Source organism: Loxodonta africana, chromosome 4 (assembly GCF_030014295.1).
Source record: "Loxodonta africana isolate mLoxAfr1 chromosome 4, mLoxAfr1.hap2, whole genome shotgun sequence".
NCBI classification, from domain to species: domain Eukaryota; kingdom Metazoa; phylum Chordata; class Mammalia; order Proboscidea; family Elephantidae; genus Loxodonta; species Loxodonta africana.
The window spans coordinates 3,672,486-3,699,639 of record NC_087345.1 but is presented as its reverse complement, the minus strand read 5'-3'; positions in this window follow the sequence as shown (position 1 = coordinate 3,699,639).

The window sequence follows — 27,154 nt, the reverse complement described above, 5'->3', positions numbered from 1 at the left end:
TGGCTCCTCCACCTGTGCTCTCATCCAGCCCACATCATCCTGCAGTGCTTGGCCGCTGGGGGCCTGGGCAGGGGGTGCAGGGTTTCCATTTCTGACGGTCGTCAAGACCGAGGGCAGCCAGACACTCTGGAGAAGTTCTCCCAGTGGTCAGGTGGAGTGACCTCCCCTTCTCTGGCTGCTGTGAGCAGATAGCCACCCTCCAAGCCCCGTACTGGGGGCTCTGAGTGGTCTAGCCTTGAGTGTAAGATGCCTGCATGCTCCCCTGTTGCCTCCTTCACCCACCTTAGAGGTCAGCACCCACCCCTTACACCCTTAGGGACCTGACCTGACGGTCACAGACTGGCACCTGGAATCCGCATTCTACTGTGATTCTGATGCGTCTTCAGAGGGAGAACCTCTGACAAGTTCCTGCTCCAGCACTGGATGCTTAGCGAATACCTAGTGGCTATCTATGAGTTAATGTGCTCGGCCACTAAGTGAAAGCTGAAGGTTCAAGTCTGCCCAGAGATGCCTCAGAAGAAAGCCCTGGCACCTACTTCAAAAAAATCAGCCATGAAAAACTCTATGGAGCATAGCTCTACTCTGACACATATGAGGTCACGAGGAGTCATAATTGACTCACTGACAACTGGTTTGGGGAATCCCTGGGTGGCACAAGCAATTAAGCACTTGGCTAATAATCGCAAAGCTGGTGGTTCAAATCAACCCAGAAGTGCATTGGAAAAAAGGCCTGGTGACCTACTTTCAAAAGATCTCAGCCATTGAAAAACCTATGGAGTGCAGTTCTACTCCGACACACATGGGGTCACCATGAGTCAGAATCAACTCGATGGCAGCTGGTTTGGTTGTGTTTGAGTACAAAAATGGAGTTTGCGCTATTTCCATTGCAAATGTGATGAGATGCCTTCCTTCCTTTCTAACTTCCTTTCTAGTGCTGCACTGGAGCTGGCTCATGCTGGCTGAGAGAGCTGATCATTAATTTTCAGGAATATTGTGAAGCACTATTAAAAATTAAATCATATGAATTTACAATTAAATAAATTACAAACCAAGATGATACATACTTAAAACTCAGCACTTCCTAATTTTGCTATTATTTTTGCTCTTGAGGTTATTTACATCTATTTCATCTGTATGGTGGAAATACTTTATGATGGTATGCTACTGAGCACCTCTTCCCAACCCCTCATGAAGTCATGTCTGTAGCTTGGAATCGGCCATGGTGGAATATTTATGCCATGTAAATTGACAAATGCTGCAAGTTAGTGCTTCATTTATTGCTTTACTGACTGTCTAGAGGAAAAGTAATGAAGACACTGTTCATAATGCAGGTTAAACTTAAAAGCTTATTGTGCCTATAGCTGTTACATTGTTTATTGCACACACAAAAAAATAGAAAAGATATTAGTCTGGTACTTGAAAACTCTTAAACTCAATTAAAACAAAGTCATCTCAGTCCTTGGCCAATCACTGACTTTCCAACTTGTGTCTTTGTTGCTTCACTTTTGTCCTACTCATTGTTGTTATTAGGTGCCATGCAGTCAGTCCCAACTCACAGCAACCCTATATACAACAGAACAAAACACTGTCTGGTCCTGCACCATCCTCACAATCTTTGCTATGTGTGAGCCCACTGTTGCAGCCACTGCGTCAATCCATCTCCTTGAGGGTCTTCCTCTCTTTTGATGACCCTCTGCTTTACCAAGCATGATGTCCTTCTCCAGGGTCTGGTCCCTTCTGATAACATGTCCAAAGTATGTGAGATGAAGTCTCGCCATCCTTGCTTCTAAGAAGCATTCTGGTTGTACTCATTCCAAGATAGGTTTTTTCATTCTCCTGGCAGTCCACAGTGTATTCAATATTCTTCACCAATACCATAATTCAAAGGCATCCTACTCATTAAAGTAAGAAAAACATCAGCCAGCATTCACGTTGAAGCTACACATATTCATCATTTGCAACTGTAGGATCATTGCTTACATAAGACTTTGCCAAAATTCAATAAGCTCATTCTATGGGAAGCAACTGATTTTATGGAATTTACGATATAGGGTGCTGAATATTTTATTTTTATTTGTAAAGTGTTTGCTACACATCCTTTATATCAATGATAGATATGATAAACATATATGCGTGCATGTTCACACACACACACACGGGGTGTGCTAGTGGTTAAACATTTACTGACACCCACTGGCTCTTTCCCATCCTCACCCCACACACATGCCTCAAAGACCAGTCTCCAGGGTCAAGTACCACTTTTATTCTCTCAGGAAATTTCCCACTGCCACGCCCAGGAGAGCACAGAATGATTTCCTCAAACACATGAGGAGGCTCTCACCTGGATCATGGATAAATGAGGCAGTAGGGTGGGAGTCACTGTGAATGCCTCCCTTTATGCAGCCAGGAGAGGAGCCTCAAAGCAGGGTGGCCAGGTAGCTCAGAACCTGTGCTTGGGCCTGAGCCCTGTGCCACCTTGACCAAGTCTAATATCTACAGCAGTGATGCTACCTCCTAAAACTCAGTGTTCTCATCTATAAAATGAGGGTATCCAACATTATCCATCCCTGTTTTCTGAACTCCCACCATGGGCCAGGCATATGTCATGCACTGGAGACCCTGCTTTGCCTGAGATGGCACATAGGACAAGGACACTGGTCAGAGCTTCAAGACACAGTGTCACCACTTGCAGCCACATGATCCCAGTCTGTCATCCATCCTACTGCCCTCTGTGTACTCTCTTTTGTGGCTGAAGTCAGAATGCACTCACCTTGGAGTGTGGCTGTGAGCATGGAATACGCTAATGATGTCAAACAAAACAGCAGTGCCTAGCACAGAACAAGGGCCTTATGGATCTCTCATTGTTATTATTAAGACAGACAAGGAGCTGTTTCTAAGGAGTGTACACCCTTGAAGGGGAGACAGATAATAATGGTACAAATAAATAAATGAGCTGATTTCAGAATCACCAATTATGAAGAAAGTAGCATAGGCTACTGGGAGATGAATCAGTCTCGTCTAGATGTCATAAAAAAATTGCTACAAATTTGGTGGCTTAAAGCAACATTAATTTATTCTGTCATAGTTCTGAAGTCCAAGGCAACAAGTTCAATGTCAAGATGTCCCTCAGAAGATTCAAGAGGAAGATCCTTTCTTGCCTCTTCCAGCTTCTTGTGGTCACAGGCATCCCTTGGCTTGTGGCCGCATAGCTCCAATCTCTGCCTTTGTCTTCAGTCTTCACATGGTCTTCTTCTCCATATGTTCCTGTGTCACAATCTCTGTCTCCTTTCTCTTATAAGGATACCTGTCATTGGATTTTGAGCCCACTATAAATCTAGAATGATCTCATCCCTATATCCTAACTTAGTTACATCAGCAAAGACCCTATTTCCAACTAAGATCACATAGGTGCTGAGCTTTAATACTTAGACATATCTTTTAGGGGCCACTACTCAATCCACCACAGGAGAGAAGGACTGGGGTCAGTACAGAGGTGGAGAGGCTGGGTGGTCAAAGGAGAACGCTGAAGAAGCAAGATTTGATCTGAGACTTGAGTGATGAGAAGGGGTGGCCAGGGTGGAATCTGAAGAAGAGCCTCCAGGTGCAGGGAATAGTAACTGCAAAGGCTCAGAGGAGGAAGGAGTATAGAGGGTTCAAGGAAGAGAAAGAAGACCAATATGGCCAAAGCCCAGAGTGAAAGGGAACATAATAAGAGATGAAGATCATAAGACACTTACTGCAGGCCTGCCCTTGAGAAGCACTTAAACCTGTTGCCATCAAGTCAGTCCCGACTCATAGTGGCCCTATAAGATGGAGTGGAACTGCCCCATAGGGTTTCCAAGGAGCAGCTGGTGGATTCGAACTGCTGACTTTTTGGTTGGCAACCTGAGCTCACCACTATACCACCAAAGCTCCTGAAAAACACTAGTAAGGCATTTTCTGTTATTTTTCTCATGAGTCTGAAAAATCTTTCTTCTGCTGAAAGCAGAATTTGTCAGGTTCAAAGGGGCAAGAAGTCCTCTCCAAGACAACCCATGCATGGTCTCTTTCCCACAATTTTGAGTCTTGAGAGGAGCTGGCATAAATTAACTCCACTGTGCCGCTGAACCTAACCTTAAAGTCACTCCTACAACCCTTGCCTGCTATGGTGAGTCCTGTTTGTGTACCTGGTTCTTTGGAATCTTTTCCACTCCAGTAGCAACTTCATTCTCTCCATCAAACACCCTTTTCACTTAATCCAGAGTCACGTTTTTCTGCTTAAAACCAAAGAATGTCAGAGATTTGCACCCAAAACAGAATAGCGGATAACGAACCCTCACAGAAATATGAACTGCTTTGAACTGAAGTTATAGTTAAAATATGGTAGAAGGCAATGAAGCTGCCATTCATATTTGGGCCTGGAAAGCCAGTAGCTCATGGCATTTGATGGAAAATGAGTTTTAATTTTTAAGGCAAAGCTCTGCAGGATTCTGTAATTGAACCTATAGAAAAACATCAAAGGTATTAGAAATCCTGGAACTGTGGGAATAGGATGGATGCTCCTGGCCTTATTAAGAAACTTCAATCAAAAGAACAATAACCTCAAATACCACATTCTCACCTAAAGTAATGAACCGAAACTCAGGAACGATCTACATAACTGCTCAAAGACACTATTTTCTCCCATAACCACTACTAAGAGAACTGCAAACCTAATTCTGTCTCAGTATGTAAGTTATTAAATTGTCCTGTCAGTTGAATCCGTGGCTCATTAGATCTCCTTGCAAAAGGAGAAAAGAACTTAAAGCACCAATAAGGAAATAGGAGAAACCTTACCATTGAAATAGGGATATTTGGGAGGATGCAGGGAACCCCAAGTACTCAGGTTCTACCCTCTGCCTCCCAAACAGCCCTGACCCCCCCGGTCCTTGTCCGAGGAAACTCCCCCCACCTTCTCCTATCTATAAATGTTATGTGTTCCTTACTTGAAGAATCCCATACTTCATTTTCTAAGGGAGCTTGAAGGAGGAAGCTAATAATTTCTCTAATACTCCACTTCTGGTGGTTACCAGGCCAGTGACCAGAATCAGATCCAGCTTTCCTGAAGAAGCATATAGAGAGCTAGACAGTGGAGGGATAAGAAGCTGAAAAAATTACATAAGTTTGTCAATTTATGTATAGTATACACATAGAGTATGGTTTTGCAAGTAAATGATTTGCAGGGTACTCGGTGAGAAGAGTGGACACGATTTCAGACTGGACAAAATACTTGTCCCGATGGAAGAATATGTTTGAGGTTCTGCATTTAACATGTGAGCTCATGCAGGTATGTGTGTGGTTCTTAAGACTTAGGCACCTGGACCCATTTCTGGTCTACACTAAGAGGAGTTTATTCACTTAAAATCCCTTGTCATTAGTTACATAAAGTCACTTTAAAACTTCAGGACATCAAGGTACAAGAGTGCTTTTATGACGTCCATCCCACCTGACATTCCCACTAAGTCCATTCAATGCCCAAACAGGTCTCTACTCACCATAGATTGAGAAATAGATTGGAGAGTAAAGCCAAAAGGCCTTTGAAAGAATGGAACTATATTTCATGGATATTGAGACCAATATCCTTTCCACAACTTCACTGGTCCCATTCCAATGTCTCCACCTCCACCCGTATGGTCACTGTTACTCTAAGTATTAGATGAATCTTGCCTTCAAAAGAATGTTGAGGAAATGATTCTCTCAAACATTTTTCTTGAAGCTTCGAAAGAATTACAGCAACGCATAGAGAAACAGTGACTAGATGGAAGCAAAAGAAGAGTGAGTAGTTAGAATATACAAAGGTGATTTTTCCTGAGGTTTACTTGAGAGCATTAGCATTACTGAGGCAAGGTCCGAGGGGCAGTTTAACTCGTGGTGGCTCCTAACAAATGCGTGCTGGCAGATTCAGCTCTGGACCAGGGCGGTGGACCTCTCTAAGGTGGACATCCTGCAAGGAACGTGGCCTTGTCTGTTATGGAAGGCCATGACAAAAATGCCAGAACCAGGCCACCTGTCGTATTACGTTCAATGGTACCAAACTGCCTGTGGGATCTTCCAGACACAGAGTGGTCAAACGTCCTTTTTTCCTGGACCGTTCTGACTCATGCCTGCTGTCCCAGACAATTATTTATCCTGCCTCTTTCACTCTCAAGTGTGTTCTTTCTTAAGGGACAGAGTCTATGGTCACTGTCCATTTCGGTTGCCTCTGTGCCTTTTTCATGAATTTTCTTCTGTCTAGTGCTCTCCTCTGTCTGTTCTTTGCCTGGCTTACTCTGGTCCATGACTTCATTTGGATAGTATTTCCTCTAAGAAATCCATCTAGACTTTCCTAACTCCACCTCTGCAATGTTTCCATTTTGTTGTTGCTGTTGTTAGGTGCCATCTAGTCAATTCTGACTCATAGCAACCTTATGTACAACAGAACAAAACACTGCCTGGTCCTGCACCATCCTCACAGTCATTGCTATGCTTTAGCCATTGTTGCAGTCACTGTGTCAGCCCTTCTTGCAGAAGGTCTTTCTCTTTTTTGCTGACCCTCCGCTTTACCAAGCATTATGTCCTTTTCCAGGGACTGGTCTCTCTTGATAACACGCCCAAAGTAGATGAGATGAAGTTTTGCCATCCTCACTTCTAAGGACCATTCTGTCTATAAGTCTTCCAAGACAGATTTGTTCATTCTTCTGGCAGTCCATGGTGTATTCAATAGAACCCTAATACACCAACTTCAACATTTGAACATAGGATGAGAATCACCTGTTTCTTTGTCATTCTCCCCTGAACATGAGGCCCCAGAAGCCTTAGGTTGGCTCATACACTTTTCTGGATCTCTAGTTTCCAACATGACACTTGACCCACAGTAAATGCCCTGCATATTTTTGTTGAAATTATTTGAGCAAGACAAGACATAGAAATAAACTGTGAAGGCAAGGTTTGTATAAACCAAAACAAAAAGCTCATTGCTGTTGAGTCCATTCCAACTCATAGCAACCATATAGGACAGAGTAGAACAGTTCCATAGGGTTTCCAAGGCCGTAAATCTTTATGGAAGCAGATTGCCTCATCTTTCTCCAGTGGAGTGACTGGCGGTTTGAACCACTGACCTTTTGGTTAGCAGCTGAACACTTGATAACTGTACCACCAGTTACCACAAGCATATAGAATAAAAATAAATTTCAGGGAGATATAAGTCAAAGTAACCAGATCTTCAGGTGTATGAGTTAACCCCAAAAGACCAAGCTATAATAGCTTTTTAACTAAATTAAATATAGCTAGGTTGAAGAGACTTCCCTTCTAGAAAGGAGACTGGGGTGAGATTTGTCTCTAATTTTGGTTCCTGAAAAATAAATTAAGGCAATTATTACCTCAAGGTTGCTACCCAGAATCCACCCATCTTCTTTAAAATCCACATTAATACAACCTGTGCTGATGACATTTAAAAAGCAACTGAAGACAACCCATTTTTTCCCTAATTAGGGTTATATTTGACACATGTATCCTGAGACTGGATTTCAATTCTCTGTGAAGGACCAGAGAGTCTGAATTCAATTCTCTGTGAAGGACCGGAGTCTGAATACAACCTTATTTAGACTACTGGTCCAGTGGCTAGAGAAGAAAACCCAAACCAAAACCCCAGAGGGGTTTCTGGTATCAGATAGAAGCCTTTTTGGCCATCTACCTGTGGCTGAATAACTGGACCTGGATGAATAATAGGAGCTGAAGTTCTCACCTGCACCAGAGCACAAGGACTGCTGGTGACAGTCTTCCAAGAGGGTACACATACAATCTGTCCATCAGCAGACATGTATCCAGTGGCTTTTAGTTAGTAAATTTGATCCGGCAAATTATCGTCAATTTCGGTAAGCACACAAACTATTGTTGCTGGTAGAACTTTATGCACTCATTCTTTCACTTACCCATTTCCTCAAACATCAGGTGCTTACCTGCACCTATCCTGTTCCAAGGGCTAGGCTAGGCAATGGGGACAAGAAGTGCTCATGGTCTGGTCAGAAAGTGAGGCAAGGGACTGCACAGTGATGGGCAAAGTGATACTCACCGAGGTTTGGGAAGGGCAGAGTGTCGTGGGTTAATAGCTGAGGTCCTCATTCATGCAGGTGGAGGGAGAGGTACCTGTGGGTGAATTTCCAATGTTAGCGATGCTTAAGCCACACATTTTATCATTTACCCTCCCAACAAGCACTGGAGTGATTACAGTGCAAAGATGCTGTCCTAGGCACTTTCCACACATCATTTCATCTGGACCACACAGCAGTCTTCACAAGCAGTTATTACCTGCTTCGTTTTAAATATGAAGAAACAGAAGCTGAGAAAAGCTAAATGCCAGGCTCATGGTTCCATCATTAGCAAATGCCATCACAAAGGTGTTTCTACCCAGAACTACCTGACAAGACACCTTCTATAATCCCATGCTGTCTGTACTCATATTTAACATAATAATAGCTGCATGGTGACATTATGAAAATTCCTCAGACACAATAAAGCTCTCAGATGCTAAGTAAATTAAAACATATGTAATTTAAATGTTTGCCTGGGTTCAAATGAAATGTTGAAATGATCCAATATTTGAAAAACATGTTAAATTATCCAATAAATATAAGGTGGCTATGAGTCAAAATTGACTCCATGGCAGTAGGTTTGGTTTCGTTTTGGTTTTTATCCAATAAATGTGAAGGACATGTTAAAATCATAAAGGTTGGTAGAAGAATGTACTAAAACCATAAAAATCAGTGCTGTTCTGGAGGAAAAATCAATACTGAGAACCCAGGGTGTGGGGGAGGGGTGTCAGGGGACTAGGATGTTGCCTCTGCCAAGTGTAGGAGCTAAACCAAGGATTCTGCATAAAACACAGAGTGTAGCCCTGAGAAAGGGTGGAAATGGGAAACCCACCTAACATCAAAGGGAAGTAATCATGAAATCTGTCAGCTTCTCTGACTGTTCCAGGCAGGAGAAAATGATACAAATAAGAATATTCATCCCCATTGATAATTTATTATTTACCAGCTTGCTTTTACATGGTTCTAATGTTCAACTTTAAACTACCAACAGGGTCACGGATACTCCTGACTAAGCAGTTACACTAAAGAGACTTCAAGTTGATACCTTTCCCTGGTAAATGGCAATAACAATGCCAACATTTTCAGAAAAAAAAGAAATCATCTTCAATTATGACCCCTCATAATTCCTATAGGTTAAATTAACCTAAATGTGAGGGTGGAACAAAATTTACACAAAAAGAAGTATAAAACAAAATTAAGCAAAAGCAAAAAACAAACAAAAAAAAGCTACCAAAAGTGCGAGACAAATGAAAAAGAGAGATATTTCGGCCCCCATAGACTTTAGATGTTTAATTATTAGTATCAAGCCATAAAATAACTCTAAATGCAAAATTTGAAAAATAAGATATATTAGGAAAATAAGCAAGAAGAAATAGACTATAAAATGAGAAGACAGATGTTAAAAGGAATCAGTAGTACTTCTGTAAATTAAAAATCTAGTGGCTGAAATGAGAAGCATAATGAATAAGTTAAATAGAGTAGATACAGCTAAAAGAAGAATCAGTACACTAGAAGATAAATTGGATAAAATTACCATAATGTAACAGAAAAGATGAGATGAAACACATGAAAAAGAGTGCAGAAACACAGAAAATAGAATGAGAATGTCTAATATACATCCAATTAGAGACCCAATAAAAGAGACTAAAGAATGGGGGCAAGCAAATAATTGAAGTGACTGAGGCTTTTTTTTTTTTTTCAGAACTGTGGAAAGGCATGAATTCATAGATATAAAAAGCAAAACACAAAGCTAGAAGGATACATAAAAGGGGAATCATACCTAGATCCACCATAAAAAAACTACAGAACATGAAATATTAAAAGCTGCTATAAGGGAAAGTTGGATTCGACAGCACTGGGTATAAGGGAAAGACAGATCACCCAAAAAGGATTAACAATTAGATCGGCAACAGATTCCTGAACAGAAACAATAGGAACCAGAAAAACTGTGAAATAACATCTTCAAAAGGCTAAGAAAAAAATGATGATTAGTATAAACTTCTCTACCCTGTTAAAAATAAGGGTAAAATACAAAATTTTTGGAAGAATTTTAACAGGTTCTCACCAAAAGAACTTCTAAAATATGTGCTTCAGAAAGAAGGGAAATTACCCCAGAACAAAAGCTTGAGACACAAGAAGAAATACTGATCAAAAATCAGTGAGATGTGAATAAACATGAACAAATATTGACTAATAATTTGTGAGGTTCAGAAATAATTATATATATATTCTACTTAAAATGCATCTTTGTAAAGATGTCACCTGGAAGACCAAGGTATACCTGATCCAAGCTGTGGTGTTTTCAATTGCTTCCCATGCATGTGAAAGCTGGACAATGAAGAACAAAGACCGAAGATTTGATGCCTTTGAACTATGGTATTAGCAAAGAATATTGAACATACCATGGACTTCCAAAAGAACAAACAAATTTGTCTTGGAAGAAGACAGAATGTTCCTTAGATGCAAGGATGATGAGACTTTGTCTCACATACTTTGAACAGGTTATCGGGGGGACCAGTCCCTGGTGAAGGACATCATGGTTGATAAAGTAGAGGGTCAGTAAAAAAGACCCTCAAGGAGATAAACTGACACAGTGGCTGCAACAATGGGCTCAAACACAGCAAAGATTGTGAGGATGGTGCAGGACCGGGCAGTGCTTTGTCCTGTTGTGCATACAGTTGCCATGAGTCGGAACCAAGTTGATGGCACCTAATGACAACAACCACACTTAAAATACTGGGAAAAAATGGCTTATATGCTGGGTGGGGGGTTAAAGGACTGGTGTTCAAGGAGTCAAATGCATTTGCATTATTCAGATAGGGTAGAGTTAATAATTACCTTTAATGTTTCCAGTGGTAAGTAGGCATGATAAAAAATTAATTGTAATTGTTGTTAGGTGCCATTGAGTCAGCTCTGACTCATAGTGATCGTAAGTACAAGAGAACAAAACACTGCCCAGTCCTGTGCCATCCTCACAATTGTTGTTATTCTTGAGCCCATTGTTGTAGTCACTGTATCAATTGTAATTATAAAGTATAAATGGGAAATCATGGAATAAGGAAAAAAATGATCCAATGTAAATGAACAAATGAAAAGATAAGCAAAAAAAAAAAATTGGGGCAAATAGCAAACACAAAATAAGATGGTGGCAATGAATCTATAAACATCAGTTATCATAAATGCAAGCAGAGAATATTGAGTATCTGAAACATGGAAAAATGTCAAAATGTATAACAAAAGACACAACTGTGCACAATTATGTGCTTTAAACTAGATGCACAACTGAAAACTAAGGAACCAAAACTGACTAAAGTGAAAAGATGAAAGAAAAAATATTTACCCAGCAAATACTAAAAGAAAGCTGAGGCAGCTATATTGACAGGAAAAAAAACTTAAAAATGTTACTAGAGAAAGAAAGGGAGTCACAGTGACACTCCTTCCATTTGTGAAGTGCAATAGTCCTGAGCTTGTAGGCACCTAATGAAATAGGCTCAGCACTTATAAAAATTGATAGAACTGCAAGGAGTAATTAATAAATCCACCATTATTATTGGAGATCTCAGCATACTTCTTACGGGAATGCAACAGCTCAAGGGACAAAGGAAAGTCAAGATATCAATGAGTCAAATCTCCAAATAAGCCAGCTACAAGGAATGAAGATTCAGAGCCTCACGGTCATCAACTAGAGAGTACACAGCCTTCTTAAGCACATGTGGAATATTACAAAAATTAGCCACTCAGGAGGCCATAGTTACCATATATTTCATACATATTATTCTGTGTATAATCCAGAGGTGAAAACACACACACACATACGCACAGCTATACTGACTGTTCTCACACTAAATTTATGATCACTAAATTCATGTCGGAGCCCTGGTGGCCCAGTGCCTAAGAACTCAGCTGCTAACCAAAGAGCAGGTAGTTCAAAATCTGCCAGCCACTCCTTGGAAATCCTGTGGGGCAGTTCTGCTCTGTCCTATAGAATCACTATAGGGTCACTATGAGTTAGAATCGACTGACAGCAATGGGTTTGTTTGTTTGTTTTTGACTTCATGTGGATCCTTAGTGCTGTCTGAAATTCATGTTAGAGTTCTCTAGCCCGATTATTCTTCTGATCTTTAACAATCGATTCCATACCATGTCCTCGTTTTTCAGATCTCCAGATCCTTAATGAAGTTGAGGCAGTAGTTAAAAATCTACCTTCTAAGAAAAGGCTTTGCCGGTTGAAGAGAGTAGCACTAGCAAACACTTCTAAATCTAGACAAGTCTGTTACGGTTTAAGGAAAGAGTGAATATCCGCCAACTCATTACTCAAGACTGTTATAATATGGATACTCAACCTGGACAAGGTTAGTATGGACAGAAAAAAATAGAGGAAAATATCACTCAATAATATAAATCGAAAAGGAAATCCTAAACACAATATTAATACTAAGCAGTTTCTCCTCCCCCTTTCCCCAACCAAGACCAAATGGAGTTTATTGTATGAATTGTTTGGTTTAGTATTTTTAAATTTGTTGATGTAGGTTACCATATTGCATACTCTTGTTGTTGTTAGTTGCTATCAAGTTGATTCCAACTCATGGTAACCCCATGTGTTAACAGAGTAGAATTGCTCCATAGGGTTTTCTTGGCTGTAATCTTTATGGAAGCAGATTGCCAGGCCTTTTCTTCTGCAAGACCCCTGGGTAGGTTTTAACTGCCAACCTTTAGGTTAGCAGGCAAGCATAAAACATGATTATTTAAATAGATGTATATAAATTAGTTCATAAAATTCAATATGATTAAAAAAAAAGATTATTGATAAAAAATTAAGACCAAAAATACTTTCTTCCCAAAATAAATGTGATTCTGTCAGTTACCGTCCAATCAGAATATAGAAGCTGTGCTAGGTATTTAAAAGTGAGAGAATTTAATACAAAGGTTATTTATTGAAAGACATAAGGAAAATCCCTGGAGCAGTTACCACCACTGGCTTGAGGGAGCCCAATATTAATAACTGCAGGAAGCAGATACTAACGCATAGCTGGGAAAGTAAAGGGAAGGGGAAGAGTTACCGCCTGACACCTGAGAACACACAAACACGCTCAATCACACACACATGCACGCACACACACACACACAGACACTTTCGCCACATACACACATATGTACACACACCACACGACTGGTGCTCAGACCTCGGGAGGGGGATTCCACAAGTGTGGATGGGCATGTAGCTGGTCCTCAGGGGGTCCTGCTGGCTGGGGATGGTCCCTCTCAGGGGTTGTGGTGTGGCTGGTGCTGGGGTGTCCAGGAGGAGATGCTGAGCCATATGAGCTCTGGGTTTCCTCCATTCCTGGAAAGAGAGTGATGGTGGCTGGAAACATGAAAAGAGTCTCTTCTCTCCTCCTTCTGCCTCCCAATCTCCCAACAGATCTCCCCATATGCACACCCTGGCCAGGGTGTCTGGGAAATTTAAAGTACAGAGACTCATTCTAGCATCCCAGAACTGAAGGCAGAGGGAGGGCTCTTAACTGAGAGGTAAATAGGTAAATACTCGGCACACGGATCTCTCAAACATTTGCAGTGTAACTCCTACTTAATAACACAACTTAGAAACACTTCCTTTAAAATTATGAATAGGCAGGAAGAATTCCTATGTCACTATTTATATGTGAGAGCTGCTAGACAGCACCATAATATAAGGGTATGTAAATGTGTGTGTTAGGTAAAGTAGAAGGTCAGCAAAAAAGATGGAAACTCTCGGTGAGACGGATTGACACAATAACTGCAACAATTGGCTCAAACATACCAATGATTAAGAAGATGGCACAGGACAGAGCAATGTTTCATTCTCTTGTAAATATGACCACCATGAACCTGAATAGAATCAATGACAAATAACAACGATATATGAAAATGGAAAAGGAAATATGCTCATTATTTGGAGGTAATATAATTGCCTAAATAGAAACCCCAATACAATCTACAAAAGATCATTAAAATTAGTATTTAATTTGAAATTGGATATAAGATCATAAACAAAAATACACAGTTACATTTCTATAAATAAACAATACTTAAAATGAAGCCTTTAGAAGATATTTCTAATAATAACAAAATATACAAGGTACAGAAACCCCGGTGGTGTAGTGGTTAAGTGCTATGACTGCTAACCAAAAGGTCGGCAGTTCAAATCCGCCAGGCGCTCCTTGGGAACTCTATGGGGCAGTTCTTCTCTGTCCTCAGGGTCGCTATGAGTCAGAATCGACTCGATAGCAGTGGGTTTTGGTTACACAAGGCACATAGGAAGAAAACTGGAGTCCTTGGTTACCATAGAAGGTAAATGCACTTGGCTTCTACCTGAAGGGTTGGAGGTTCATGTCCTCCCAAAGGCTCCTCAAAGGAAAGGCCTGGCAGCTCTCTACTACCAGAAAATCAGCCACTGAAACCCTATGGAGCACTGTTCTACTCTGACATACATGGGGCCACCATGAGTCAGAGTCAACTCGATGGTCACTGGAAGAAGGAAGAAATCTAACAAAATATGTGTAAAACCTTACATCTTAATGTGTATGGCTTCAAAGCCTTCATTTCACAAACGTCCCAGGTTTCACTGTCACCTCTGGCCTCCTCATGGTAAATGTCAATCCAGTTGCTGACTCTCCCCAGTGACCTCCCCCCACCCCAGCAGACATCTCAGCTGCTTCATGATATGTCCGTGTGTGAGGGATGCCAGGTATCCAAGTCAGCCCTGATGAGGCTGATCAAATGAGTCATCTGTGCTATGACTGAGTTCAATTTAGTGCTTAATTGCTGCCTGTCATCTATTTCTCTTTAAGTAGTTTATGAGTCTTTCAAATTGGACTGTGAACTCCTTAACAGGGAGCTGTGGTTCCTCCTTGTATCCCATGCATCATTTAGCTCAGGGCCAGGCTCTTAACATGCCTAAAGATAACCAGACAGGAATGGAGAGCAAGTTGTCCCCATCCCAGCCTCCCACTCCCTGGCCATGTGAATGTGGGTGAGCCCCGGTCCCCTTGTGCCCCCCAGTCACAGTCTGTGAGATGAAGAGGATGAGTGTGTAATCCCAGAGGACCTCCTGGGGTCTAACGTGTTGGTAGGATCTGCTACTTTCAAACTGTGGTTTCTGGCTACCCAGGTCCATGGTCCGGTAGCTGCAGCATCACGTAGTGCTTGCTGTTGTTAGTTGCTGTACACTCATTGTGTCCTCATATACAATAGAGTGAAACTTTGCCCAGTTCTGCCCCACTCTCACGATCATTGGTATATTTGCGTTCATTGTTGTGGCCACTGTGTCAATCCATCTCATCGAGGGTTTCCCTCCACTTTAGCAAACTGTGGGGTAGCTTGTTAGAAGTGTAGAATCTCAGGCCCTACCATAGACTTGCTGACTCAGAGTCTGCATTAACAACACCCCCAGGTGACCCATGTGGACGTCAAGTTTGAGAAGCTGCATCCTCTTCTGGAACTGTACCAAGGTGGCGGCACAGAAGCAAGGAAGGGATCACTGAGTAGAAGATTCCAGAACCTCCCACACGGAGGTACTGGTTCTAGGGAGGGGCTATTAATCTGTGCTTTTCGTAAACATTCCATGCGCTTCTGAGGTACCACCAGGTTTGGGAACCACTTGACTTGGCATCTAAGGCCTCTGTGCTGAGATCCCAAGACTGGGCTAGGGTGGAGAAGCCTGCAGGACAGGGAAGCTCATCTCCAAGACTCCAATCTGCAGCCCCCTCTACCTGTGAGGGCAAAGGAGACCTGCATGATGCTGGTGGTCATGGGCATCATTCCACGAACCAGCCCCAAGGGTGGCTGATAAAAATGTTTCTTCTTTTTCTAACTCTACCGCTCTGTTCTAAGAATATAACTCAAGTTCCCCAGAGTGGCCCATGGGTGACGGGTGATCTTTTTCTTGTCAGTACCTGTGAGGAAAAAGGCAGAACTGAACTCTGACTCTAGCTGGGCAGTCAGCTAAAGGGAGCAGGGCTGTCATCTAGGAAGCTGGATTGGTTCCTGTGACCTCCATTTGTCCAAATGTGGGTCTTTGACCTGGACTCCCAGTCATCTAGGTTCTCATTCAGATGCAATTATATTTTTTGAACCCTGACATGGCATGAAGATATTTCCTAGAGGAACAATATTCCTTGTCACAGAGGGACTGCCAGAACAGTGGTAAGAGCAGGCACCCAGAGTCTGTGCACACACTCTTTGGGTCTTGGTGGGCCCTGGCCATCTGAGTCTGGCATTGATGGACAGGGGACAATCCCAATTGAAGATGGCTTCATTCTCAGGGCACCAGGGCATGTAAGGGTGATAACAAGCTCCTATGCAACCAAGGAACACCACACTCAGGAAATAAATGTGTCTGCCTCCTCTGCCATCACCCCTTCCCTGCCACCCTTCCTTATCAGACCCCTGCTGGGGTCTCATTCCCTAGTCTCCAGGTACAATACTCAAATCTCCCTGAACTCCTTCCTTTCCTAACTCCCGGAATTCCATCAATGGCCAAATTCAAACAGTTGTTTGTTCCAGAATAATGTCAAACCCTGCTGTTTTGGGGCACCCTTGAGTCAATGCTGATGCATGGCAACCCTATAGGACAGAGTAGAACTGCCCCATAGGATTTCCAATGCTATAATATTTATGGAAGCAGATTGCCACATCTTCCTCCTGTGGAGCATCTGGGGGGTTACTGCTGATCTTTTGGTTAGCAGTCAATCACTTAACCACTGTTCCACAAGGGCTCCTTTGTCAACCATTAGGCAATATTTAAAATTCAACAATTTCCACGGGCTTGTGTGTAGCACATCTGTAATCTAGACAGATTTTTGGAGTAAATAAGCCATGCTTTCCAGCCTCACTAATTAAAACCTCCAGAATTCCAGGCTCTTCATAATGTGGAAGCAATAGGCTGGTGCCTCCCTCTGCACCGTGTATGAAGAAAAGCTTTTCAGAAACATTGGGTGACTGTAAGAAGCAGAATAAAGAAAGAAGAGTTCACCAAGGGAGAAACAAGGCTTTAAAATCATTTTATAGAACAAAGAACGACAGGACCAATTACAGAAGATCCTTATCTGATCATTGCAGCAGCAGGCCCCGCAGGACCTTCCTGATAACGTGTTGGGTTTTCATTCTTCGCAGAGTGTATGCTCAAAGGGAATGAGACTGCCTTTCTGGAATAATAGTCTGTAATTGAGATCTCCCATTGAAGCCCACGGCTTCTCCCTCATTCATTCTCAAACAGTGCAGTCTCACTTCTCTATGCTTCTTCAGAGGGCGGTGGACTGCACCAGGTGGCCAGTCAGAAGGCAGAGGGCTTAAAACTCCGCGAACCTCTTCCAATGTGTCTTAATGAAAAGCTTTTAGGATGGTGAGAAAATAATTCCTACGTGCTTCTCCATCCTTACAGGAAGTTCTGGAGAAGCCAGTTGTCAGCTCTGTGTTTAGGGTATGGGGACCATGTTCCCCATTAGCTAACCCAATTCTCCTTAAAAGCTTAGTCTTATTTTAAGGTGAGAGGGAAGCTGAGAAAGCCAAGCTACAGCATGTTTCACGTTGCACAGTATATAAGTTGTTGGCTAGTCACAGGCATAAGAGGGTGCGAAGAGGGCTTGGCATATTCATTCTGTGTGTGATTCCAGTATTGAAATGTTGCAGTGTCTGCCCTAGCCAAGGTCAGGAGGAGCTGGGGTTCCCACAATCACTGAGGCCCCAGCGGTCTTCATTTTCTACTCTCTCTGTCTCACTTGCCAATTAGAGGCTAACTGTGATCTGTTTTAGCAACTAAACAGAGACCTGAGGCTAATTTTACCCAAGAAATTCCAAGCCTTCCTCATAGCGATCCATTTGAGTAAGTCAAGACTGGCTCCTGGGAGAAGCAGTGCATGAACTTTGAAGTTACACAAAATCAAATTTATCCTCTCAGACCATTGCCAAAGTAACTATAAACACACCCTGGTGGCAGGAATTTCATTACTGGGCAGTGTGTATGTTATGGCCCATTTGTTGAAATCTTCCTCTTTCCAGAACAGCATTCCTATGTGGAAAAAAAGAACACTTGGAAGGTTGCCAAGAAGAGAATATCTTCGTATGTGTTTGAAACCATTGGTGCTGTTAGTGCAGCTACAACTAACAAAAGAAGTGGCCCTCTGTTGAAATCATTAGAGTAGCCCACCTTACCACGTAAAATCATGAAACCCACAGTCTTAAGCCACCTGCTTTCCTTGTTTTTATCCTGATGGACAAGGTATTGGTATCTCTCTGTCAGTGTACACCAAAGTCAGTGCATCTGTAATGCCAACTGAATCTGCTACTGTTGCCTGGGGTACCATTCAGATGCTGAAAAATGGTGTGCGAGTGCCGGAAAGTTTTCAAAACATGATTGAGTCAGAGACTTCAAGTAGGAAATGATACCACAAAGCACTCTGTATTTCAGAGAAAGGTATTGTTATTGTTTTTGTTGCTAGGTGCCATCAAGTCAATTTTGACTCATAGAGATCCCATATGACAGAGTAGAACTGCCACATAGGGTTAGGGAATGATACCTAAATGTACCTGTGATTCTTATGTCGTGTCTAAATTGATCGGCAATTTAAAAATGTACATGGGTCTTGTACTTATTCTATACAGATATGGATGTGGAGATGGAGATGGAGGTAGAGGTGGGGTAAGGGTAGGGGTAGGGGTAGGGGAAGGGGAATGGGTAGGGGTAGGGGTAGGGGTAGGGGTAGGGGTAGGGGTAGGGGTAGGGGTAGGGGTAGGGGTAGGGGTAGGGGTAGGGGTAGGGGTAGAGATATAGAATGGAAGAAATGATGAAGTAAAAGAGCTGAAGAGAAGATTTCAAAGGACAGCACGAGAAGACAAAGTAAAGTATTAAAATTAAATGTGCAAAGACCCGGACTTATAAAACCAAAAGGAAAGAACACACTCAGCATTTCTCAAGCGGAAAAAACTGAAGAAAAAATTCAAGCTTTGACTTCCAATGTTGAAGGATTCTACAGGCAAAATACTGAACTGCACAGGAAGCATCAAAAGAAGGCTGAAGGAATACAGAGTCACTGTACCAAAAAGAGTTGATCAAATTTCAACCATTTCATAAAGCAGCATATGATCAAGAGCTGATGATATTGAAGGAAGAAGTCCAAGCTGCATCGAAGTCACTGGCAAAAAAATAAGGCTACTGGAATTGACGGAATACCAGTTGAGATGTTTCAACAAATGGTTGCAGCAGTAGAGGTGACCGCTTATCTATGTCAAGAAATTTGGAAGACAGCTACCTGGCCAACCTACTGGAAGAGATCCATGTTTATGCATATTCCAAGGAAAGGTGATCCAACAAAATGCAGAAATTATCGAACAGTATTATTAATATCACACACAAGTAAAATTTTGCTGAAGATAATTCAAAAGCAGTTGCAGCAATACATCGACAGGGAACTGCAAGAAATTCAAGCAGATTCAGAAGAGGAAGTGGAATGAGGGATATCATTGCTGATGTCAGATGTATCATGGCTAAAAGCAGAGAATACCAGTAAGATGTTTACCTGTGTTTTATTGACTATACAAAGACATTCGACTGTGTGTATCATAACAAATTATGGATAACATTGTGAAGAACGGGAATTCCAGAACACTTAACTGTGTTCATGAGGAACCTGTACTTAAACCAAGAGGCAATTGTTCAAACAGAACAAGGGGATACTGAGTGAAAGGTGTGTGTTTGGTTCTATCCTTTCACCATAGTTATTCAATCTGTACACCGAGCAAGTAATCCAAGAAGCTGGACTATATGAAAAAGAACACAGCATCAGGACTGGAGGAAGACTCATCAACAACCCACGATACACAGATGACATAACCTTCCTTGCTGAAAGTTAAGAGAACTTGAAGTACTTACTGATGAAAATCAAAGACTACATCCTTTGTTATGGGTTACACCTCAACATAAACAAAACAAAAACCCTCACAACTGTACCAATTAGCAACATCATGACAAACAGAGAAAATACTGACATTGTCAAGGATTTCATTTTTCTTGGATCTACAATCAATGCCCATGGAAACAGCAGTCAAGAAATCAAACAACGCATTGCACTGGACAAACCTGCTGCAAAAAACAAACAAACAAACCAAACCCATTGCTATCGAGTCAATTCTGACTCATAGCACCCTGATAGGACAGAGTAGAACTGCCCCATAGGGTTTCCAAGGAGCATCTGATGGATTCAAACTGTCAGCTCTTTGATTAGCAGCCACAGCACTTAACCATTACACCACCAGGGTTTCCAAAGACCTCTTTAAAGTGTTAAAAAAACAAAGTCATCACTTTGAGGACGAAGGTACACCTGACTAAAGCCATGGTGTTTTGAATCACCTCATAGTCATGCAAAAGTGGGCCAATGAATAAGGAAAACCGAAGAATTGCTGCCTTTGGATTATAATATTGGTGAAGAATATTGAATACACCACAGGCTGCCCGAAGAACTCTGTCTTGTAAGAAGTACAGCCAGAATGTTCCTTAGAAATGAGGATGGCAAGACTTCCTCCCACATACTTTAGACATGTTATCAGAAGAAACCAGTCCCTGGAGAAGGACATCATGCTTGGTAAAGTAGAGGGTCAGTGAAAAAGTGGAAGACTCTGAACAAGATGGATTGATAAAATGACTGCAACAATGAGCTCAAACACAGCAACAATTATGAGGAGGGCACAGGACCGGGCAGTGTTTTATTCTCTTGTATACAGGGTCGTTGTAAGTCAGAACTGACTCAGTGACACCTAATGATGACAACAATGGCTATAGATACAGAGAGAGAGGTAATGTGTGGCTGTAACCCATGAGAAAAGGGAATCATCTGTGGGCAACTCCACACTCTCCCTGAATTTCCAAACAGTAGCAAGGGGGAAGTAAAGCCCATACGGAGAGCAAGAGTCTTGTTGATGTCATTAAAGTCATTTTACCAGCTCATTGTCCACCACTCATCTGTCAGTGTGACTTACTATGGTGGCTCGAGTGTTGCTATGATGCTGCAGGCTATACCACGAGTATTTCAAATACCACCATGGTCACCTATGGTAGACAGACTTCAGCAGAGTTTCCAGACTAAGACAGACTAGGAAGAAAGTTTTGGTGATCTTTTTCTGAACATTAGCCAGTGAAAACTCTGTGGATCACAACAGAATATTGTCCAATATTGTGCCGAAAGGTGAGCTCCCCCAAAGTGAGAGGCACTTAAAATACACAGTGGCCACAAAAATGGATTCTAGCATACCAGCAGCTGTGAAGATGAAGCAGGACCAGGACATGTTTTGTTCTGTTGTACATGGGGTCGCTATGAGCCAGAGCTGACTCAATAACATCTAACACCACAAACGTCAGCTGACTAAGTAAGAAATAGCATCCTATGATTGCGACTAGAGGAATCCCAGAGACAATGCTCCCCAGAACTTCTGATGGCACAGGACAGGAACCATCCCCGAAGACAAATCATCAGGCATGAAAAGGACTGGTCAGTGTGGGGGAGAGAGATGCTGATGAAGAGTGAGCTAATTAAATCAGGTGGACACTGGAGAGTGTGTTGGCAACTCTTGACTGGAGGGGGGATGGGAAGATAGAGAGGGAAGATGGCAAAATTGGCACGAAATGAGAGACTGCTTAGGGCTGACTCAATAGGGGGAGAGCAAGTGGGAGAAGGGAGTAAGATGTATGTAAACCTACATGTGACAGACTGATTGGAATGGTAAATGTTCACTTGAAGCTTAATAAAAATTAAAAAAAAAAAAAAAAGAAATAGCATCCTATATGATCCTGGTGTGCATGGTCCAATTAGTAGAAGGCCTGAAGAACAGACTGAAGCTTCCCTAAAGAAGGATAAATTCCGCCTGTGGAATTCAGCTGCAGCCCATGTTCACGAGCTCCCACCTGCCTTCCTGCTGGCCTACCCTAGAGATATTGGACTTGCCTAGCCAATCCCCCAATTGCGTAAGCCAATTCCTTGCAATAAATCTCTTCGCCTATCCCCTCCTGCCTCTGTTTCTCTAACTGAATCCTGCGTGATACACAGGATAATTGCTCTGCTCATTTTACTCCTCACTTACGCTTTCCATCTCATTATTTCCACCAGGAGGTGACACTAAAACCAAAAACCAAACCCACTGCCATCAAGTTGATTACGACTCATAGAGACCTCAATTGTCATATTCGCAGAAACGAAGTTCTCACCCCATCCCTTACCACTTAGTACAATGATTAGTATCTTTATCCATCAGGAATCTGGGAATCATCCCCAACTCCACCAGCTCCTCACCATGCACTGGATTTAATCAACTGTCCATTGTTAATCAAGTGTTAAACCCCAGAGCTCTCAAACCCATTGGCTTGCCTTCATCCCTATTGTCACAATCCTGCTCTATATGTCACCAGAACACCTGAAAGAGTAGACCACATAACCCTTCTAAATGACAAATCTAATCAGGTTGCTTTTCTATCTAGGGCCATATTCAGTTAGTAGAAATGGAATGCTTGACGTTGGCTGGTCTCAATCGGTATCAGATTGGTCATGCTATGGTAACAAGCGATCTAAAAATAGCAACTTAAATCAACAGTGTTTTTCTCGCTCACACCCTGCTCACCTCTCCCAGATGAGCAGGGGGCACCAAGGGACTCAGCATGGTGATTGATGTCTCTATCACGACACTTCCTTCCACAACTGGAGAGGCAGAGAACAGAAGGCACAGAAAGCCAGGCTCTGGTTCTTGAAGCTTCTGGGCAGAAGCAAAGCCTTCGTTGGCAAGTCACATGGATGTGACTGAGTTCATCGGATCAGAGGTATACGTCCTCTTCAAGGTCATGTGATGGCCATCTTCGTGAGTTCAGGAGCACATAGGAGGCCCACCAGGGCTTGTGGAAACACATACACAATCACAAGGAACTCTGCATAGAGGAATCCTTTCACATGCCACAGGAGAGAAGGGGCCCAGGAGTATTTCAGTGGCAAAATCCACATGGGGAAATAGTACCCCAAAGTCAAACCCATAGGCTCTAACCCGCTCAGCCTTGGCCAACATGTTGGGAATGTCTGTTCACTGAACAGATGGTGGGATCTTGGGAAGGCATTCTAGTATTTAAAGCAAAAGTGACGTATCTGAACCTGTTGACTCCCCCACTCTCATCAATGGGTCATGTTCATGGGCTAAATGTTTCCTTTGACAATGCCCTCTAGCCAAAGACCACCAGGAATTCCTGTGGTGGAACAAGGTGGTTTATTGCTTAATACAGAAAGGAGAGAACAGCACGGAGAAACATGAGGCATCTCGGTAAGAGACAAAACCACTTGCCATTGGGCTGACCCTGACTCCTGATGACGCCATGTGTGTCAGAGTACAACTGTGCTCCACAGGCTGATTTTTCAGAAGTCGATCTCCGCACCTTTCTTCTGAGGCTAGACTTTCAGCCTCTGGGTGGACTCAACCTCCAACCTTTCAGTTAGCTGTTGAGCACATTAACGGTTTGCACCACCCAGGGACCCCAAGAACACTCTAGAAAGGACTTTGTGTAAGATTTGGGATTGTGTTATTTGGAGGAGAGCTCAAGGAAGCAGGGGTTTCTCTTTCAGGCAGTGGGGGCAATTGTCTGATTGAGCATCTTAATAGATCTTGAGGCTAACGCTGTGACAGGTGAAGGAGTAGCCATCCTCAGATAAGCTGGATGCACGGGCACTCAGAGTCTTGGGTTTGCACAGCACCCTTGCTTTGTCTCTGCTTAGACAAGACTTTATAGTTGTCTTCTGTCTCATTTCATCACAGTCACAGTGACCCAGGCTGCTCCATGAGGTCGTTGCTGTGTTTAGTGGGAGGACCCCAGGGCCCAGCTGTGAGTACCAGGACAGCTGCCAGAGCCATGTTACTTTTATCCTTCCCTGTACATGTCTGTCCTCAGGTTGGTGCTCCAGGTGGCATCTCACATGCGGGTTGGGAGGATGTGGGCTCACACTGAGCAGGCTCTTGTCTGGCCCCTGTGGCTATGTGCCACCCTTTCTTCTTTCCCAGACTGTCCCTGCCACCAAGGAGCACCAGGGCCTCCCAGAGGCCTCAGGCCGGGTGGAGTGGGCACCTACCTAGGTGCACCCTCAGTTTCACCAACACAGCATGCTCTCTCTTGTCTTAGGAGGCTTTCTACCCTGCCTGGGACACTCACTTCACCCCACCCAGATTGGTGGGGAGTTGCATGTTAGCTGGACTACCTCTTCTCCCAGCCAGGCAACAACTTCATGCCACTTCCCCAAACCCATGCACAGTTCCCAATCCCGGCCAATGCGCCTCATGTACAGCCACCATTGGTCCATCATCATTGGCTTGTGTTTTGCTATGATGCTGAACAGACTTCGGTGGAGCTTCCAGACTAAGACAGACTAGGAAGAAAGACCTAGAGATCTACTTCTGAAAATCACCCAGTAGGAACCCTGTGGATCACATGGGTCTTATCCCTAACTGATCATGAAGTTGGCACAGGACTCAGGAGTCCTGTCCCTCCCATGCCCCAAGACTCTGTCTGTCCCAGAGTAGGGACAGGAGAAGGGAGCAAGGCTTGTACACACTGCGACCACTAACTGTACATTCATTTAGTGAATGAACGGAACTCTGTGCCTCTGCCTCTGCCACCCCTCACCCACCTGCTCCAGTCCATTCTCTCTCACCTGAATGTTTCCTACTGGTACCTTCCTCTAAAATGTACATGTGACCAGATACTCCCCTGGTCAGTGAAATTCTCAGTTTCCCATTGGCCACAGAACGAGCCATGGATGCCTTAGCTTGTCATTCCACCTTCTTCAACCCAGGAGGAGTTAACCTCTGACCCAAGGCTAACAGCTCAACCCACAGGGCTGACTGGCCTCACACGTGGTAGGTAGATCAGATTCGAGACACAGGTAATAACTGATGTCCACATCATGAAGGAGGAAGTCAATGCAGTCCTTCTGACTCTATCCAATGATTTTTGACTCACATGAGAGGTTTGCAGTCACTGAGTTTTAAGCAGCACTGTTGCCTGCCCTGGTGGTGCAGTGGTTAAGTGTTACAGCTGCTAACCAAAAGACTGGCAGTTCGAATCCACCAGCTGCTCCTTGGAAACTCTGTGGGGATGGCAGGGCATTTTTTTCTTTTGTTTTGTCTTTTTTGATTGCACACACAATGTCCATTCTCTCAGCCTCTTCCTCTTGCCTGACAGCCTCTGGTTTTGTTGGCACACAGTTGTCCCACTGTAGCAGGGTTGTTCAGGTAGGGGCCCCAGTTCTAACCTGCAGAGGTGTGTCTTGATGGGTCTGTGCCAATCATGGGGTGGGCTCCTTGCATTTGCCAGAGTTTGGTCTAGGCATGGGCATGGGATAAAGACCAGACCGGCTGCCGACTAGTTGACTCCGAGTCCTGGCAATCCCATGGGTGTCAGAGTAAAGCTGTGCTCCAGGGGTTTTCAATGGCTAATTTTTCAGAAGTGGATTCCCAAGCCCTTCTTCCTAGTTGCTGCTGTGTGGGCTTGAACCTCCAAACTTTTGGCTAGCAGCTGCACAGGTTAACCATGTGCGTCGCCCAGGGATTCCCTATGGGATGACAGTCGGCTCATCTTCTAGAAAAGGTTCGCTGATAGAGACACAAAGACAGATCCTGTAGGCCAAGTGCAGCTTAAAGGCTGTTGAGGCAGAGGGAAGCACCTTCCCCACATTTTACATCTTCTCTGCTCATGAACATCATCACCGATGGCACTTTGGGGCTGTTTCCAGCTACTGCACCAGCCGAGCACTGCAAGCAACCTCACAACACCAGATCTGAGCACTGGGTTCAGGCTGTAATTTCAGCGTGCTGCCAAGCATGCCCTTTCAAGCTGTTGTGCTCTCATAGGAGAGTGGGTCCCCAACTCAAGGCCACCCCATGCACAATGATTCTCTGCAGATTGAACCTTTGAGGTCCACAGGGTTTTCACTGACTGATTTTTGGAAGCAGATCACCAAGCCTTTCTTCCCAGTTTGACTTAGTCTGGGAGCTCCGTTGAAAGTCATTCAACATCAGAGCAACACACAAGCCTCCACTGACAGATGGGTGGTGGCTGCGCATGAGGTGCATCGGATGGGAATCGAACTTGGGTCTCCCACATGGAAGGCAAGAACTCTACCACTGAACCACCACTGCACCCAGTGTAGCATCCATGTGTTTATCAAAGTCTTGACAGTGACTCTGTAATTACAGTGGCGGGTCAGGAAAGCAATGATGTGCGGTTCACGCCCCAGCGTGGCACCAAGTCACGGACACCGCTTCCTACGCTAATCCATGTATGTCACTGAAAGATTCACCAAAGGCAAACGTGATTTATTAAGATGCTTAACAATTCAAAGTCAGCAAGACCTATCCCCAAATGCCCACTTTGGGGCAAGCTCTGCTGTGCATAAGATGAAATGCCTGAAGATTGCTCAGAAGTGAATGACATTCCAGGTGAATTATAAGAAGAGAATGCTTCTTCTATTAATATTAAAAAAAGAAGAAGAAAAACCTTCCCCTGCAGCATGTTTGTATTTTCTAAACTGGATAGGAGCCGCACGTGCAAGCAGAAAATGTCACCTAGAGCTTTTTCTGAAATGGTTATTAAGCCTCATGTTGTGAATGGCAATGCTTAAATATTCCGATTCACCAAATTCTGAGTGTGCACCTATTAGGAGTCCAATCATTCACTGGGCCTGGAGGAGGGTGTTAAAAGAAGCTCTGGAAGGGTGTGAAGTGCTCGAGTCAGGTGGCAGAGAGGGAACCGGGACAGGAGTACACTCATGAGCATTGCCTTTCAAAGTCCTCCCTGGGAGGACGGTGGGATCCCCTTCTGCACCTGGGTCTTAATGGTCGAGGCTTCTTCCGCCCACTGTGCTTTGCTTTCCACAGGGAATCCAGTGTTGCTGGCCCATGGGTTGCCTCTGAGGGTCCTTCCCAAAGTGGAGACCCTGGAGCTCTTGGCTATTGGTGTTTTCCTCATCTCTTTCCCTTCTCCTGGATGGGCATCTTCCTGGCAGTCACCAATACCC